Below are 13,391 nucleotides of genomic sequence, written 5' to 3'. Positions count from 1 at the left end.
ATAGACATTGTTTAACCATTCCTTTTGTTATTTCATGTGCTTTTATATATATATATATATATATAGTAATTTTATTAGTTATTTAATATTGATTTGTAAAATTATGGGATAACTGGGGTATAATTCCACACCATTACCACCAGAGTTCTGAGAGCTCTGTGTCCCCATTCCCTCCATTGGAAACTTCAGTAGTTCTCCCAAGGTCACAGATGTGAGTTGACTATTATTTCTATGACTATATTTGCCTTTTATTTTTTATTTTCTTTTATTTTAAATTTTTATTTATAAAATGGAAACACTGACAAGACTATAGGATAAGAGGGGTACAACGCTGTTGTTTTCGACGGGCTAGGTTGTTTTCGCCGGGCTGGCTTCACGGGCAGGTAACAGACGACCAGGGACTCATGGTTGAGCTGTAGGCAGTATCTCTTTATTCATGCAGGACGCAGCACAATCTAAGACGAGCTAAGCTAAACTCAAGTACCCTAAAACTCACAATGCTGTCTTTATATATAATTGCCAAGTAGGGTGGAAACAGGATGTGACATAGAGAGGGTGGAGAGAAAAGTGACTGGTGAAAATCAGAGTGTGACAAGGAGGGCAGAGCAGGCGAGAATCCTATCACTGAACCACCAATGCCCTGGAGGGAGGGTGGTGCTTTATGTAAATGTAAAAGTGATTTATGTAAATAGACCAAAGCATTGAATGGGATTAAATCTATCCCTATATAGGCATATGGTTAAGCAGAAGCCAGGGGGAGCGGGCATACTATCCAACACAACGCCACACAATTCCCACCACCAGAACTCCGTATCCCATCCCCTCCCCTGATAGCTTTCCCATTCTCTATCCCTCTGGGAGTATGGACCCAGGGTCACTGTGGGATGCAGAAGGTGGAAGGTCTGGCTTCTGTCATTGCTTCCCCGCTGAACATGGGCGTTGACAGGTGGATCCATACTCCCTTCCTTCTCTTTCCCTAATGGGGCAGGAGTCTGGGGAGGCAGGGCTCCAGGACACATTGGTGGGGTCCTCTGCCCAAGGAAGTCTGGTTGGCATCATGGTAGCATCTGGAACCTTCCTTTCTTTCTTTCCCTCCTTCCTTCTTTCCTTCCTTCCTTCCTTCCTTCCTTCCTTCCTTCCTTCCTTCCCTCCTTCCTTCCTTTCTTTTTCCTCCAGGGTTATTGCTGGGGTTTAGTGTCGATACTACAAATCCATCAATCCATCAATCCACTTCTCCTGGTGGCCCCCTTTCCCCCCCATTTTATTAGATAGAGAAAATTAAGAAAGACTATACTTTCAGGAATCATTTCTATAGTTTGTTACTAGAGAAACTGAGAGAGGAGGGGCGGTAGAGAGACAGAGAGACACCTGAAGACCCGCTTCATTGCTTGTAAAGCTTCCCTACTGCAGGTGGTGGGCAGAAGCTCAAACCCAGGTCCTTGCACTTAGTGCTACAACACTTAACCTGCTGTGCTACTGCCCGTCCCCTCATGAGTTCCCATTATCTAGATTCTACAAATGAGTGAAGCATCCAGTTTCACTCTCACCTCCTTCTGTAGCTCACTAAAAACATGTTTTTGTTTAATTTCTTTGTTTTTATTTTTACTTAATGCTACTCAACTCTGGCTTATTGTATTGTTCCTTAGATGTACAAGTCTTTTTTGCATAACCATTACGCTATCTTCTCAGTCCTCAGATCTTGCCTCTCATATAACTGATGAGTACTCCATTGTGTACATATATCATCTCTTTTTTTATTCACCTGCCTTGGGCACTTGGTTTGTGTTCTGCTTATCTTGACTATTCCAAATGGTACAGACATAAATGTATTTTTCAGATTAGCGTTTTGTCTTCTTGAGACAGATACTAGGAGCGAGATGGCCAAGACACAGGACAGGTCTGTTTTTATTTCCTGAGATATCTATATACTGTTTTTCACATAATCTGCACCAATTTACAATCCTGTCAGCATACAAGGGCTTCTTTTTCTCACAATTGGCCCAGCACTTATTATTTCTGGCATTATTAATATAAATCACTCTCAGGTGTGAAGTGATATTTAATTGCTCCACTAACTTACATTTCCCTGATAATAAATGATAGTCATTTCATATGTTTCTTTTCCCAACGTACTTGATATTATTTATTGAAGAGATTCACCTTTCTCTTTTTTATTTTCTGGGCTCCTGTATTGTAGATTGACTTTCCATACAATCAAGAATTTATTTGTACTCACAATTCTATATCATGAACAATTATCTGTCCAGGAGTGGTGCAGCTGTATATGCATGATGTCCTTGTCACACACACACATACACACCTAATTTATCATCACAACAGAAAAATCTCATTTACAAATAATAATTTAGAAACAACTAAACTTTATTTATTTTTTAATTTCTTTATTGTGGGATTAATGTTTTATATTCGACAGTAAATGCAATAGTTTTTACATGCATAACTGTTCTCATTTTTCAAAACAACAATACAACCCCCACTAGGTCCTCTGTCATCCTTTTTTGGACCTGTACTCTGCCCCCACCCACACCAGAGTCTTTTACTTCGGTGCAATACACCAACTCCACAACTAAATTTTAAATAGGTCTCTCAATGCTAAGCAAACATGCTGGGAAATTGTATGTATTTGTCAAGGCTTTATTATCTAGGCTGACTTTTTTCCGTGTAGAAAGAGGAAGTGACACAGAGAGGGAGACACCATGGCACTGGCTATTACCCAAGTGTGCTGTGCTGTAACTTTCCTGTGTTGCATTCTAGGACCTCAAAGCGGGGTCCATCACAGGATATGCTGATACCCTCTGAGGTGAGCTCGCTCACCAGCCCTGAACATTTTAACAATCTCTTCTTTTCAAACGGATATTATAATCCAAGGCAAATAGAATTTACTTTCCTAATTTCTACAATTTTCTATAAACATTTGTAATGGGAGGGGAAAGTCCTTTTATTGGTTCTTGTAAGCTGAAAAAAAGTCTTAACATCAGATTGTCAAGTGAATGAAACTATAAAAAGTTTAACTGTCCTTCCCCATTCCTTTCTTCTTCTTTCCATCCTTTCCTTACTTCATTGCTTTCCCTCCCTCCTCACCTCTTTCCCTCCCTTTTCCTCTCCCTTCCTCTCCCTCCCTCCCTTCTATCCTTCCTTCCTTCCTCCATCCTTCGTTCCTTCCATCCTTCCTTCCTTCTTTCTGGTTTTTGATGAGAGTACTGCTCAGCTCTGGTTTATGATGGATGAGGCTGGGGAATGAGACTGGCAATTCAGCCCCTCAGTATGTGTGTGTTACTTTCTGTATAACCATTATGCTTCTACACAGCAGAAGTAGGTCTTAATTTTCTTCTTTTTTTTTTTTTGTCACAAAAAAAGAGCAAAGTCATAATGAGTGGGTGAAGAGTTAAACCCCTGAGTCTGCTCTTTAATTTCATTTAGATTTAGATTACTAACTGCTAGAATTAAACTTAACCCAATCTCTCAGTCTATGGCCATTTCCTCTCTCCAAGGTCTCACTAGACAGACCAATTTGAGGCTCAACTATGTAAAGATTCAGTATGACTAAGTAATTCCTGAAAATTCTCAAGTTACCTTCTGAAATAACTTCCCTGAAAGATAAGGGATTAGGGGTTATGTGATGGTATGCCTGTCTGGTCACACTCATTATCATGTATTTCAAGCCCTGCATCCAGACCCAAGAGGAGAAATGTTCACAGGCAGTGGTACTATGCTGTGGTATGGTTTCTTCTCTCTCTGTTCTCTCTCTCTCTCTCTCTATTTCTCTCTCCCCTCTATCAAAAAATAAAGATTACAAAAAACACCAATTCTTTAAAAAATTCCTCTTTCTACATGTCTTTAAAAAGAGCTTTTGGATAGACGGACTCAGTCAGTTATGGGCTGTTACTAGGGAAAGTACAAAATGATGATTTGAGCAAACTTAAGTTACTGCTTCTCCAAGAGTTGATATTTTCAGGTTTCCCCATACAAACCTAAGTTATTCATGACAGATTTAAATATCTTGCAAGAGGACAGTCTCTTCTCAGGTTCCGAGTGCCTCTTCCGAGTGCCTCCAGTTAAATAATCTTTAAATGTAACATTCCTAGTGGACAGAAAATTCTGCTCCATTGTGAACTTTTTCTTTTTCACCATATTCTTTTATATTCTAGAACAAATTACACCTTTGGACATTTTTTTTAAAAAGCTCAAACATAAATGAAGTTCAGTTCTCTTGTCCTCATCACTGACAACACTCTCTACTACTCATATAACTTCTAAGGAAATAACCTAACTTCGGGGGCCAGGCGGTAGAGCAGTGGGTTGAGCACACATGGCTCAAGGACTGGTATAAGGATAGGCTGGAGCCCCGGCTCCTCACCTGCAGTTGGGGGGTCGCTTCACAGGAGTTGAAACAGGTCTGGAGGTGTCTTTCCTTCTCTCACCCTCTCTGTCTTCTCCTGCTCTCTCCATTTCTCTCTGTCCTATCCAGCAACAACAACAGCAACAATAACAATATCAACAGGGCAACAAAATGTGGAAAAAATGGCTACCAAGAGCAGTGGATTCATAGTGGAGTCACTGAGGTCCAGCGATAACCCTGGAGGCAGAAAAAAAGAAAAGAAAAAAAACTTCTATTTCACAATAAAGGGATATATATGTATGTATGTATGTATGTATGTATGTATGTATGTATGTATGTATATGTGTCCCATTCCCTCCACTAGAAACCTTCCTTATTCCTTATCCCTCTGAGAATATGGACCAACATTCTTTATGGAGTGCAGAAGGTAGAAAGTCTGGTTTCTGCAATTTCTTCTTCGCTGGACATGGGTATTGGCAGGTGGATTCACACCCCCAGCCTGTTTCTGTCTTTCCCTAGTGGGGTGGTGCTCTGGAGATATGAGGTTCCAGGAAGCATTGGTGAGGTTGTCTGCCCAGGGAAGTCTCTTTCTCCTCCCCCCCCCCTCAATTTTTCTTTGTTCTATCAGTTAAAAAGAAGGAAACAGAGGGAGTCGGGTGGTGGCTCAGCAGGTTAAGCGAATGTTTCAAATGCAAGGAAAGGCATCAGGATCCCAGTTCGAGCCCCCGGCTCCCCACCTGCAGGGGGGTCACTTCACAGGCGGTGAAGCAGGTCTGCAGGTGTCTGTCTCTCTCCTCTGTCTTTCCCTCCTCTCTCGATTTCTCTCTGTCCTATCCAACAACAATGACAGCAATAACAACAACAATAATAATAACAATGATGACAACAACAAGGGCAACAAAAGGGAAAATGAATAAAATTTGTTTAAAAAAAAGGAAAAGGGATGCCAGGTGGTGGCACACCATGCTGAAAAAGACTTGGGTTCAATTAATTAAAATTTATTATTATCATGTGCAAAGACTTGGGTTCAATCCCCTACCCCCCGCACCTGCAGGAGAGCTTCATAAACAGTCAAGTACTGCTGTGGCTCTCTGTCTATCATCTATCTATCTTAGCTACCTATCAATCTATCAATCTGTTTATCTCCCTAGTTTCCATTTTACCTCTTGATTTTTCCCCATCTCTATCCAATAAAATAAAAACAAAACAAAATAAAGAGAAATGTTTCTTTTTGTTGCAGGGAGATAGGACATGGGACATTGGTAACCCACTGCGCCTACCTGACAGGTGCTAGAAACACCAACAGCTAGGGCTGAGAAGTGTTCAGGTCAAGAAAAGAATTCATACACAAAAAAAGAATTCCTATTTGTTAGAGGCTGTGAAACTGTAATATTTTTAGTTATTGTCTTGTTGGGTTTTGTACCCAATGACTTCATTTTGGGACTGTTGCTGCTTTTTTTTAGATAGAGAATAGCACAATGCTTGAGTCAGCTATGCTACCTTCCTTTCTTCCTTCCTTCCTTCCTTCCTTCCTTCCTTCCTTCCTTCCTTCCTTTCTTTAATGTTTATTCATTCCCTTTTGTTGCCCTTGTTGTTTTCTTATTACTGTTATTGATATCATTGTTGGATGGGACAGAGAGAAATGGAGAGAGGAGGGGAAGACAGAGAGGGGAGAGACAGACAGACACCTGCAGACCTGCTTCACCGCCTGTGAAGCGACTCCCCTGCAGGTGGGGAGCCGGGGACTCAAACCAGGTTCCTTACACTGGTCCTTGCACTTGGTGCCACCTGCGCTTAACCCACTGCTATTATTTAAAAATTATTTTCTGAGTACTTGTGAATCTCTAGTTTATATAATTACTTATTTCTACAGACTAACTAGAAAGTGATTCAATTTTTGTTTGAGATGTGATAATTTGATATATCAATTTCCTCTAGAAATAATAATCAAGTTCTGTTTCAGGTGCAGACAGAGTCATACAGTCAAAAGACATAAAGCATTTTCCTAATTAATTAAAACTTATTAGCAAACAGAGACAAAGTTTGATCAACCAGACTTCAAGTCAACTTTAACTCCACAGAGAATATATGTCCATCATTCATCTGACAGGTTACCAGATGGCCAGAACAGAAAACTAAATCCTCAATCACTGTTGGTTTCCATAAGGAATAATGGTCAGACAAGACCAAGAAACAGAAAAATACAACAATGCTAGAGGAAAGGGAGATGAAATTGAATTGAGTGAGTTACAACAGATACATTTATATTGAAAATTAGATTCAATGTGGTATGTTTATTTTATTTCCTTTATTATTATTATTGTTGTTATTTTAACCAGAACACTGCTCAGCTCTGGCATATGGTGGTACAGGTTATTGAACCTGGGACTCTGGAGCCTCAGGCAGGAGTGTCTTTTTGCATCACCATTATGCTATCTACTTCCTTTCTTATGTTTTTTTGTTTATTTTATTCTAATGAGAGGGAGAGATACAGACCAGATTACTGCTCAGCCCTGGTTTACGGTGGTGCAGGGAACTGAACCTGGGAACTCAGAGCCTCAGGCATGAAAGTCTTTTGGACAACCATTATGCTATCTTTCCAGCCCAAGTATGTATACTTAGTACCCACTAAAATAATTTGTGCCTTGGTTTCTGTAATCCATAAACATATTTATCCAGCAATAAAATTTATATTGATTTTTTTATATGAACACATTTGACTGTATTGGTGAGTGAACTATAAAGACACTAACTCATTTCTAAAATTTTAAAGAATACATAAATTTCATGCAAATGTAAATTAAGCACATGATAAAGCTTATATTACTTATGTATTATGATTCAAAAGAGAATTTGGGGAGTACACATAGTCAGGAAGCCTAAAATACATTTGCTACTAGATAAGATCCTTTAATTCAATTAAAAAAAAAATCTTAACTTAAGTAAGTCAAAATGAGAAAGATTAACACCTTATGATTGCCTTCATATGTGAGAAAGAAATATAGAGAAAGAAAAAACACAAATAAAAGAACTAAATAAAACCCAAACAGTAAATGTTGAAACTTTCATCAGTTAGTGGTTACCAGGAGAGTTGAAGAAGGTGGAATGCAACTGTTCAGTGAAGATCAGAAATTGGCTTTCTATACCTATTCTCATCATTTTTCCCAGTGGTGAAATTAAGGTGGTACATGTACACAATGATTTTCAGTGAATTGTAATTGAAACGGAGACATATAATGCATTCAGTGTATTTAATAATGTAATAATTCTTCAATGAAAAAGTAAATGAATACATTAGAAGAAAGTAAAGTTTTTGTGCACTAAATATCACATATATAAATATATTTACAATTGAGGACATCATAGTAAATTAGCAGAATAGAATTTACACCTATTTATTAGTGTATATGCCACATGGATGAATTTGAGATATCTGTGAAAGCTATACAGATAGAACTAGAGAATCTAAATATTTGTTAGAAAATATCTGTGAGGGAGTCGGGCGGTAGCACAGTAGGTTAAGTGCATGTGGCGTAAAGCACAAGGATCCCAGTTTGAGCCCCCGGCTCCTCATCTGCAGGGGAGTCGCTTTACAGGCGGTGAAGCAGCTCTGCAGGTATCTATCTTTCTCTCCCCCTCTCTGTCTTCCCCTTCTCTCTCCATTTATCTCTGTTCTATCCAACAACGATGACAACAATAAAACAACAAGGGCATCAAAAGGGAATAAATAAATTAAAAAAAAAAAGAAAATATCTGTGAGACTTAAAGGGGTGTGTGTGTGCATAGAGCAGAATTAGGCAAAGAATTTCTTCAGATAACAACCCAGGCCTGACACCTGTGAAAGGGGGAAAGGAAGGAAGACAAAAGGGATAGGAAAATGTTAGGATTGGGACTGGGTGGTGGCACACCTGGTTGAGCGCACATGTTACAGTGTGCAAGGACCCGGGTTTGAGCCCCCAGTCCCCACCTACAGGGGGAAAGCTTTGCGAGTGGTGAAGTAAGGCTGCAGGTGTCTCTCTGTCTCTCTCCCTCTCTATCTCCCTCTTCTTGATTTCTGGCTGTCTCTATCCAATACATAAATAAAGATAATTAAAAAAGAAAGAAAGAAAGAAAGAAAGAAAGAAAGAAAGAAAGAAAGAAAGAAAGAAAGAAAGAAAGAAAGAAAACATTAGGATCTCACACTGTCTACAAAGGCCTGATCCAGATAAATAGGAGAGCCCCTATAAGTGCTGCTCAGCAGACACTATGCACATAAACAGACTACTTCTCTGCTTCATAATGCTCTGTCACTGCCTCTGAGCTGGTCACAGGAAGTGTGACTTTGACATCAGAGTTGTAGTAGCTGAAGACTGTCCGTCAACTTCTGTGAAAATAAACATCCCCTAGGGTTTTCTTGAAGAGAGACTTGAGTTAAAATTTTCCATGGCCTGTCCACTTTTTTCCCTTAGATATTCTACTGCCCTTGAACAGACCTTTGAATTCTTCAAGCCTTAAATACACACACACACACACACACACACACACACACATATATCTATAGCAATTATATATAGTTATTTAGTTAGTAAGTTAGTGTTATGTAACAGCTATGTATACTTGTTAAGGGGAAACAAGAGCCAGAGGTGTTTGGCCTGTGAGGTGTCTGAACTCCAGCTGGGAAACTCATGAACACCCGCTGCGCATAACATGCTGAGCGACTTGTTTGGTTTTTTTACTTGATTTCTGAGAAACAGTCTAGGAAAAAAAGTTATTACTCGATAAAGAACCTGGAGAAACTTAGCTGGAGGTAGAAAGCCTGATAAATATCTTTAAAATTCAAAAAAAAATTACTCTTGTGAGTTTGAACCAGTGAGCCAATTGATTGATTACAGAAGAAAATATTTTCATTCAATTTAATTTAGAACGTAATACTGCAGGTGTCTCTCTCTCTCCCTCTCTCTTCCACTCATTCTGTTTCTCTCTACCATAATAATGATTATATGTGTGCATTTAAATCATTTTTATTTTTATTTATAAAATGGAAATATTGACAAGACCATAGAATAAGAAGGGTACATTTCCCACCACCGGAACTCTGTATCCCATCCCCTCCCCTGATAGCTTTCCTATTCTTTATCCCTCTGGGAGTATGGACCCAGGGTTATTGTGGGATGCAGAAGGTGGAAGGTCTGGCTTCTGTCATTGCTTCCCCGCTGAACATGGGCATTGGCAGGTGGATCCATACTCCCAGCCTGTCTCTCTCTTTCCCTAGTGGGGAAGGGCTCTGGGGAAATATGTTGAAGTGGTACTGGTTGCATTGACTAGGCTGGGATCAGCAGATGCAGTATCAGTAGGTATGAACTGAGAGAAGCATTCAGGAAAGTTAACCCCACCCCAGACTAGGAGAAATATGGGCTTTATAGAGAAAGGGGGAGGTTCCTGCTGTCATAGGGTTTAAGACGGCAATAGATAGTTATTGCTATAGCCAAATTATTTGGCAGTTGGGTTAACTTTGAAAATCCCACTGTTAGAATTTGCTGCATCATACCAGATCTCCTGATAGTTTGTATCCTTTTATGGTATTTACATGTAGCTGTATCTTATAAAATAATTCTAACAGTTGCTTCTGTTCTCCCTGGTCTAAGCTTTTAGGAGATTTAATATTTCAAAGAACAAGTCATTATTAGGAATGTATTAGCAATTTGATCCCATTGTTAAAATTCAATCGATTACCAAACTGAAGTTTTAAGTACTTAGATTGAAGGGACACATACTCAGAGCTATGTTCTTTGCATCAAAAATTTTGAGACATTCAATCTATTTTCTCCTCTCATATTAGTGATTTGTGATACTGTAAGTTAATAGAAGTGTCTATTAACAACATTCCCACCACCAAAGGTCTGTATCCCTTCCCCCCAGTGAAGCTGAACATCTACATTCATTGTATTTTTCTTTGTCTACCATAATGACGATTATATCTGTGTGTGTTTAAATCTTTTATTTTATTTTATTTTATTTTATTGCCTCCAGGGTTATTTCTGGGGTTCATTGACAGCACTATGAATCCACTGCTTCTAGCAGCCCCTTCCTTCCTTCCTTCCTTCCTTCCTTCCTTCCTTCCTTCCTTTTTTTTTTTTTTTTTTTTTCGTATTTATTTGACAAGACAGAAAGAAATTTAAAAGGGGAATGAGTGAGGGAGGGAGGGATAGAAAGACCTGCAGATTTGCTTCACTGCTTGTGAAATATCTCCCCTGCAGGTTGGAGTGGGAGCTTGAACCTTGCGCTGGTCTTTGCACTTAGTACTATGTGTGCTCAACCAGGTGCACCAACGTCTGGTCCCTTTGAATCTTGACAGTTGGATTAAGCTGATATATGATTTTTCTGGGTCATAAAATATTTACACTATCTGAGATGAGAGTCTGTAAATTTAGTCAACATTTATTTTCTTACCTTCATCAGATTATGACTTAGATGTCAACATGTTAAAGCTCAGATCTGGTGCATTAAAATTCTATATATCACAAGTATTTCAAGTTTAAAAGGGAGTATCCTAATCAGAAAACTGACAGTTGATGTATGCTCTTGACTTGCTTTCCTTCCTTTAATTATGAGGAGCTAAGTATAATATACCCACCTTTCAGTCACGTATTACCTAGATGTACATGAATGACACGTGTTATAAGGTGATTGAAATAAGATTATTCATTGCTGTTACATTATCTTAATTTTCAGTGCAGATAGTAAGCTCATGTTATTTATTTAATTTTGATTGGCAGCAGTGGGTTCTTACACTTGTCTTACTTTTTACTTTGAGTATTGCTTGCTCACTTTACGCTCATTTTATCTCCAGTGTCAGTATGTCAGTTCTGTGAAGCAATCTGACAGTTACTGACAGAAAGAAGGTGAAACTTTCAGAAGGAGGCCAGACGGTGTCTTAGAAGCTCAAGTGCACATGCGAAGCCCAAAGACCAGTGTAAGGATCTTGGTTCGAGCCCCCGGGTCCCCACCTGCAGGGGAGTCGCTTCACAAGCAGTAAAGCAGGTCTGCAGGTGTCTTATCTTTCTCTTCCCCTCTCTGTCTTCCTTTCCTCTCTCGATTTCTCTCTGTTCCATCCAACAACAGCAGTGGCAACAATAACAATAATAATGAGTGCAACAACAGGGGCAACAAAATGGGAAAAAAATGGCCTCCAGGAGTGGTGGATTTGTAATGCAGGCACTGAGCCCCAGCAATAACCCTGGAGGCAAAACAAAAACAACAACAACAACAACTTAGAATTCAATATCCCTCAATTTTTGGTACTACTGCTGATGTTACTCATGAATGAAAATAATTAAACTGTGCCAGTGGAACATACATAGAAATAATTATTTATTCACTTGCATGAAAACTATACATACAACATTTAGAATCATCTTAACTTGAATTAGAATATCTCATTTACTATTTTCAGTTTTGGAGAGAATAATATTTCAACAAATAGTTATATCCTGTTGACATGTAAGCCCAGGGAAATTTAGGGAAGAATCCAAGAAAAGATAATGTAAAACTGGGAGTTGGCAGTAGCACAGTTGGTTAAGCGCAGGTGGTGCAAAACGCAAAGACCAGCATTAAGGATCCTGGTTCGAGCCCCCACCTCCCCACCTACAGGGGAGTCACTTCATAGGTGGTGAAGTAGGTCTGCAGGTGTCTATCTTTCTCTCCCCCTCTGTGTCTTTCCCTCCTCTCTCCATTTCTCTCTGTCCCAGCAATGACAGACAACAATAATAACTACAACAACAAAAAGAAATAAATAATAATGTAAAACCATCATGGTAGGGGAAGAGAGTCAAGAGTCCTTCCCAGTGACACAAGGGATGTTAGGAAAGAAAACCGGTGTGAGAGGACAATGACAGAGGACAAGCTTTAGAGGAGAATTGAATATTGGAATATCTTCCCACTTCTTTGTGTCTTTTTCAATTTCCTTGAGAAGTGACTCATAATTTTCAGTATACAAGTCTTTTCACTTCTTTAGTTAGGTTTATTCCTAGATATTTTATTGTTTTTGTTGCTATAGTAAAAGGAATTTATTTCTGGATTTCAACTTCTTCTAATTTAGTGTTTGCATAGAAGAATGCCACTGACTTTTGAATGTTAATTTTGTAGCCTGACACCTTACTGTATGTACTGCCTGACAATTTCCAAAAGCTTCTTGCTGGATTCCTTAGGTTTTTCTGTGTATACTATCATGTCATCTGCAAATAGAGAGTTTGACTTCTCTTCCAATCTGTATCTCTTTAGTTCCTTCCTCCTGCTTGATTGCTATGGCAAGAACTTCCAACACTCTGCTGAAAAATAATGGTGATAGTAGGCAGCCCTGTCTACTACCTGATCAGAGGGGAAATGCTTCCAGTTTTTCACCACTGAGTATGATGTTGGCTGTAGGTTTGCTATATATAGACAGGAATTTTCCCATTTTTTGTAGTGTTTTGATCATAAAAGGATGTTGTATTTTGTCAAACCTTTCTCTGCATGTATTGATATGACCATGTGGTTTTTGGTTTTGCTTTTATTGATGTAGTGGATCATGTTGATTAATTTACATATATTAAACCAACCTTGCATCCCTGGCATAAACCCCACTTGGTCATGATGAACAATCTTTTTAATATACTGCTGTATCCGGTTGGCTAGAATTGTGTTCAATATTTTAGCATCTATGTTCATCAGAGATATTGGTCTATAGTTTTCTTTTTTGGTTGTGTCCCTGTCTGTTTTTGGTATTAAAATGTTGATGGCTTCATAGAAGCTGGAAGGAGTATGCCTATGTCTTCTATCTTCTGGGAGACTTTTAAAAGAAGAGGTATTAGTTCTTCTTTGAAGGTTTTGTAGAATTCATTTGTAAAACCATCTGGTCCAGGACTTATATTCTTTGGAAGTTTTTTGATAACTCTTTCAATTTCATTAGCTGTGATGGGCCTGTTCATATAATCTAGGTACTCTTTATTTAATTTTGGAATTTGTAGGTATCTAGGAAATTGTCCATTCGCCAAGTTTCTCTAGCTTGGGGGGC

General features: G+C 39.0%; 1 protein-coding gene and 1 pseudogene across 5 annotated transcripts in view; both read left to right on the top strand.

The window, feature by feature from the left end:
* The window catches only part of GRIK2 (glutamate ionotropic receptor kainate type subunit 2), a 653,698-nt gene that overhangs the window by 560,034 nt on the left and 80,273 nt on the right, over positions 1-13,391 (top strand). The window lies entirely within an intron of this gene.
* Positions 1,285-1,413, top strand: LOC132538380 (small nucleolar RNA U3; annotated as a pseudogene).

Source organism: Erinaceus europaeus, chromosome 4, assembly GCF_950295315.1.
Source record: "Erinaceus europaeus chromosome 4, mEriEur2.1, whole genome shotgun sequence".
NCBI classification, from domain to species: domain Eukaryota; kingdom Metazoa; phylum Chordata; class Mammalia; order Eulipotyphla; family Erinaceidae; genus Erinaceus; species Erinaceus europaeus.
Note: the sequence above shows the minus strand (reverse complement) of the source record. Positions and strands in the feature narration are given on the sequence as shown.